General features: G+C 35.0%; 1 long non-coding RNA gene across 1 annotated transcript in view; it reads left to right on the forward strand.

The window, feature by feature from the left end:
• The window catches only part of LOC108523704 (uncharacterized), a 10,229-nt gene that overhangs the window by 3,599 nt on the left and 616 nt on the right, over window positions 1-6,014 (forward strand). The window contains exons 3-5 of the long non-coding RNA XR_001883873.1: window positions 924-995; window positions 3,306-3,411; window positions 4,298-4,406. This is a non-coding gene — a long non-coding RNA (uncharacterized LOC108523704). The remainder of the gene's footprint in view (window positions 1-923; window positions 996-3,305; window positions 3,412-4,297; window positions 4,407-6,014) is intronic.

The raw sequence follows: 6,014 nt of genomic DNA on the forward strand, positions 1-6,014 counted from the left end.
AAAAAAAAAAAAAAAAAAAAAAAAAAAAAAAAAAAAACAGAAAGAAAAGAAAAATGTGGGGAAATCTTAAATAATAAAATATTCTTTAAAACCTGATAGAGAATTACAGACATTTGGCTAATTAACATTTTCATAGTTAAAGCTCTTAGTCTTGATTACAGTAAAACAAGAAATATTGTAAAAATTGCATTGTCAGTTTGGCAGTTGTATTTTAATATAGTTAAGCATGAAGCTAAATTTAGCGTAAAGCTAAATTTCACATACATGCTTGCATTGCTTCACACTATGTTTACTGTTTTGTGTGGCTAGTGCTAAATTACTTATTGGTCATGTGCCTAACATGGATTTCTTTATTGCACAGAATGTATAATGGTATTAGTGAACTTAAGGGTATTGAATTGTGTATCAGGAATAAAATATTCATTATGTGGTTTCTTGGGGGCCCCTAGGTAACAATGCAGCTTCCAGGGTAAAATTGAGTATGAAAATTTAGGATTGTTTTTTGTTTATTCATTTTTGCTTCTAGTTTTCATTTATTTGCTGTTCATTCTCCTCTGACTTTGCTTGTGTATCTCTCTATATAAAAATCATGTTTTGTTTTGTTTGTTTTTTTTTTTTTAGTTCCTAATGGAAGGCTTTTATTCAGTTCTGTGTTCCTGTGCATTTCCAGCAAGTCATTATGCATTCAATTTATCTGGAATTCCTAAGCTACCTTGTCAACCCTGCAGGAATGAATGGAACACACCAGCTTTTTATTCTTACACTAACTTTTTGGATTTTAGGCTTCCTGATACTTTAAATGTGTTGAGTGTACTCTCACAAATAGAATTTGAGTCATATTTCTCTCTCTGCCTAGTTTCTCCAGAATTTGTAACTATCTATGAATATTCTTAATTCAAGGCAGTGTGTTTGTTTGCATACAGTAAACCAGGGTCAGCAGGGTTGCCAGAGCTGCTTAGGGAGAGAACCCAGGAACCTAGAATGCCAGCAAAAGGGTAAGAATTTCTTACCAGGCTGTCTCTGGCCTCTTTCAAACTGGTTAAATATAAAGTAAAAACCACCATTTATCTCTTCTGCAAGGTTTTAATTAATTGGTTTAATAATAATAACAGCTTAAATAAAATATTTTGTCAGAAAAATAGGAAATGCAATGCCTTTAATTCACACAACTTTAGTAATCTTTGGGAAATACAGTTTTCAAAATTATTGGTAAAATAAAATTGTCTTCAAAATGTAAACATGTAGTCTAAATTATGTTCAAGTATTAGGTTTGCTAAATACTTTAAGGTTATAAGCTGCTTCTTCGGCTTTGGAAAATTGTTTAACTTGCCATTTTTCCATCTAGATAAGGCCCGGGGACTTTTGGAGTTGGCCACACACTAGCTATGCTGGACATAGTCAGACCTTATCAGAACGTAACTTAATAAATTTTACATTAAAGTTAAAATTGCTAAGCCTCACCAGTATAACATGCAATTAAGACTATTAGAATTAGATTTACATGCAAGGTGTGTAAAAACAGTAAAATGTTCTTTTCTAGTAAAAGATTATAAGAAGGCATGGAAATGTAAAATTTCCCTAGCAATAAAGGGTTGTTTTAAGTTAGATAGGGAAAGCTGAAGGTTCAAAGGAGTGGTGGAAAATTATGGAAATTAATCTTGCAGAAGAGGTTGTTTGTGTGAACATGTTGACTATATTCAAAGGGTTATAAAAGGTTTTTGTTCTTTAAAGTTTCCGAGTCATCATTTTGGCAAAACAAATAACTTATGGAAATCTGGCATTCCCAAAATCAAACTTCAGTTTCAAAACTGACTTCTCTGGCACCTGTTTTTTCCAATACCTCAGAGAGCCCCTGAAGTGTCCAGAAAAGAGAGGTAAACAGGATTATTTGACATGTTTAGGTACTTGGGATTGCCAAAATGATGCTCTATCTTCTTTAGGTTATATTTTTTGTGAATAATACGACATATATTTCAAAATTGTATGGGATTTCTAAAATTCTAACGTCTAAATATATGCTATAAATCATAATTATAATTATTATGTCAAGTTATTGTNCATTAAGTTGTTTCACATTATTAAACATTAAATTGTTTAAAGCAGTTTATAACCAATGCTTGATTCCACACTCCTGGGAAAACACTTAAAGCTTCAGGTACATTTGGTCACCTGGTCGACCACTTAAACATTTTATAAAGGGATTTCATTCAATTGTTATTTTCAATGAATGTTTTCTGGTTGTATTAAAGCTTTCTCCTGCAAGAGGGCTGATGTTATAACAGTAAATTATTATGCTACAATGTATTTTCACGAAATGAAGAAAGCCTTTTATGGTTTGAATCTTCTGGAAATACCAGAGAAAGATTGTCCCTCCCATTAACACTGCAATAAAACTTCAAGACCTTCAATTTTGGTTTCATAATCTCACAACTGAGAAGGGTTCCTCCATGCTCTTGGAGCTGTGCACCCATTGGAACCCTTGAGGTAAAGATAACCAGGAAAGTTTCTCCCAAGAAGACGATGGCATCCTTGATGTGAAGAGTGTTTCCCAAGTTCACAGATTAAGACTTCTACTGTCATGAAACTCTTAGCTTTGAAATTTTTTTATGCCTATGCCTCTATGAACAATGGAAGTGGAAGTGGAAGTCTGTTATGTGCACTAGTGGGGTGTACTTTTATTTGTGAAGGAGTTTGCAGCCAGCCTTATGCATGGATAATCTTTTACTTGATAGATAAAAGATGAAGGCACAATGTAGGTAAGAAACCTTTATATGTGGCCTCATAATCAGTCAAAAACATTGGTTCACTCCTCTTAATGCACATCATGGGTTAAAGAGAACATTGTCAAAAACCCTTCAGTCTTCTAAAAGGGCATCATCAGTTAGGTCTTTTTTCCATGGTTTAAAGTAAAAGAAGCAATGATTAGAAATGTATCCCTCATGACAGGCTCTATAGCAAATTCTACTGTAAAGGCTACAGTTAACAACAAACTTTAAATTCTTTTATGAAAGTTATGCTAAATGAGAGAATTGGCTGAACAGAGAAGTATCTGTCCAACTTCTGGCACTTGTGGTCTATGGAGAGACACATCAAATAAAGACTATAGAGATTCCGTGGTAGGGTATTGATGAAGAAATTGCTTAGTCAAGTGAGTAAACTCTTTATCTAGCTCATTCTTTAATCTGTTTGATTTTATGAAGTCTGGTTTATGGAGACCTCGGGTAAGGAGTATACTCTGAACTCTTGGTGTTATCCTCCCAATAGTTATGATAATAGTCTCCCTGGTGTTCTGTATTCTCTCAAAGGTTTTAAATGTTTGCATGCAGCTCTCTCTAGAATGCCATATGGTCTCTCTTCAACTAGAATAACAGGAGCTGAAAGAAATGTGCAACCATGAAGACACCATAAAATGTAAGTGAGGTGCTGAGACTGGAAATCCAAAATTATGGTAACTGATAGTGGCACTAAGGCATTAGGTTTTGGTCACGCTCTCACCTGAGTGAGGACTTGACCAAAAAGGAGGACTTTTTTAAACAAAATTCTGCAAGGCCATTGTTTTGGACTAGGCTCATGCACTAGGCCCCAACAAATCAAACCAAACAAAAATGGAATAGCTCATGCTAAGACTTTAAATGAATACATAGATTCTAGGATAGACCAGGTTTTTTTTATCCTGCAAATCTCTAAAACTGTTATGCCCAGACCATTTATTCCCCGAAGAAGACCACCAGAGTCCAGAGTCAAAGCCAAGCGGCAAGGATCTTTACTGCAAGTTCGAACTTGGTCCCTCTGCTATACAGCATACAAGAGGGCCCCGAACGATGCATGTGCTCGCTTTTTATAGCCCGATGTAAACAGGATATGTAAGGTTACAGAGGAACAAGGGAATTCTTTTGGTTACAGCATTACAATTGGTTAACATTTTAAGTTATACATTTAGCAGTTTTTTTATTGGTTCCCGCGCTTTCAGTAAAACCACTCCACAAACGGTTGTGACCTTATCGGGGACTCTCCAGGTGGTGTTTTTCTAAAGTTGAGACAAATGGAGGAATGTTTGTACTGGGCCCAGGAAGTTGAGACAAATGGAGGAATGTTTGTACTGGGCCCAGGACTGAGATATATGGAGGAATGTTTGCACTGGGCCCAGGACTGAGATATATGGAGGAATGTTTGTACTGGGCCCAGGACTGAGATATATGTTTGATTTCTTACAAAACAAACATTTCTGACAGCATAGGTATCCATCCCCTGAAGTACGCATTACATATTTTAACTAAATTCATTTCCTTTCTCCTAGAAACCATCAAGCTTCAGCTGATCATGCAACAAAGGTTCCAGCCAGTTCCAGGTGAAGACACTGCCCATGGCCATCAAGAAGTTACCCTGCCTCCACTAGACAGAATAGGGTGAGAGTTCTGTAATCCCAAATAGGTAGGGACTACTCCTCAAAACAGCATGAAGCAGTTACAGAAAAAAAGACCATTAGTTTGTCTGCCTCTCATAAAGATTTCTGGGAATTGCATCTCTTGGGGGGATAAGAGGTAGGAAAATAAGGTCTGGAGGCAGGGAACATAAGGCCAATTCACACTTCAGCTGTAACAGGAAATATCTTCTCTATAAGGCATACACCATAAATGCCTTTGTAACTTTACTTTCTCTTCATTGACATAGGGTGTACCCCAAGTAGAGGGTATTTAGATTCGCAAAAACTCTGTAACAGGGCCTTTGAGCCCCTATGCTTAAGCCTGCTCCCACACTGTGGAGTGTACTTTCATTTTCTTTTATTTTATTTTATTTTTTTTTTTTTGAGACAGAGTCTCACTCTGTCACCCAGGCTGGAGTGCAATGGCATGATCTAGGCTCACTGCAATATCTGCCTCCCAGGTTCAAGTGATTCTCCTGCCTCAACCTCCTCAGTAGCTGATATTACAGTCACATACCACCATGCCTGGCTAATTTTTGTATTTTTGTAGAGATGGGGTTTTGCCATGTTGGCCAGGCTGGTGTTGAACTCGTGACCTCAGGTGATACTCCCATGTCAGCCTCCAAAAATGTTGAGATTACAGGCGTGAGCCACCACAACCGCCCTGTACTTTCATTTTCAATAAAACCCTTCATTCCTTTCTTGCTTTGTTTGTGTATTTTGTCTAATTTTTGTTCAAGATGCCAAGAACCTGGACAACTTCCACCATAAACAGCATTACACATAATGCATCCTTTCTTTAAATCATTTTTAAAAAGTCAATTCCAAAATATTACTATACTCTTGGGTATATCCTTCTTATTTCTGTTTAATAATACTTTATTAAATATAATTATGATTATGTATTTTATCTCTTCTGTCCCCGTATTCTACTTTATAACATACCATGAGCAAATGCTCTTTGTTTGCAAATAAAGAGTTTCAATCATAATACATACTAACAGAAAATATATTTTTAGGGCTACAAATTCAACCTATTTTACTCACTTCAAATATCACACAAAATAAATCTGTAGACATGTATATTGAAACAAAAATAGCAAGAAAATTGCTCTAACATATGAGGTGTTAGAACACTCTAAAAGAAAGATAAATAATAATTCAGATTTACTCGAATAACAACAAAGTCTGGTTATATCATCTTGTATCATCTCATACAAGTGAGGATTCAAATAAACTACAAAAATTTATTTGAACAATGTGATTAATAAAAAAAGGAACATCTAAAGAAGTACTTTTTTTCTTTAATATTCATAAATATTTTAAATAAATCAAGAAAATTAAAGAAAATGGCATATTGATATTTAATATAAAATAATTGTGTATTAACCTATACAGAATATTATGAAATTATCATATTGACTTTCTTTCAAAATCAATTACCCTGAATCTCACTATATCAATCCATTAAATTTGTTTTCTGTACCTGACGTCTGAACAAATGTACTACATAAAAGAAAACTGCCCTTACCCAGGAACTGTCTCTACCTTTGTCTTGGACTTAATCCAAAAAAAAAAAAAAAAAAAAAAA

The sequence above is a fragment of the Rhinopithecus bieti genome, unplaced genomic scaffold, assembly GCF_001698545.2.
Source record: "Rhinopithecus bieti isolate Rb0 unplaced genomic scaffold, ASM169854v2 scaffold_75164, whole genome shotgun sequence".
NCBI lineage: Eukaryota > Metazoa > Chordata > Mammalia > Primates > Cercopithecidae > Rhinopithecus > Rhinopithecus bieti.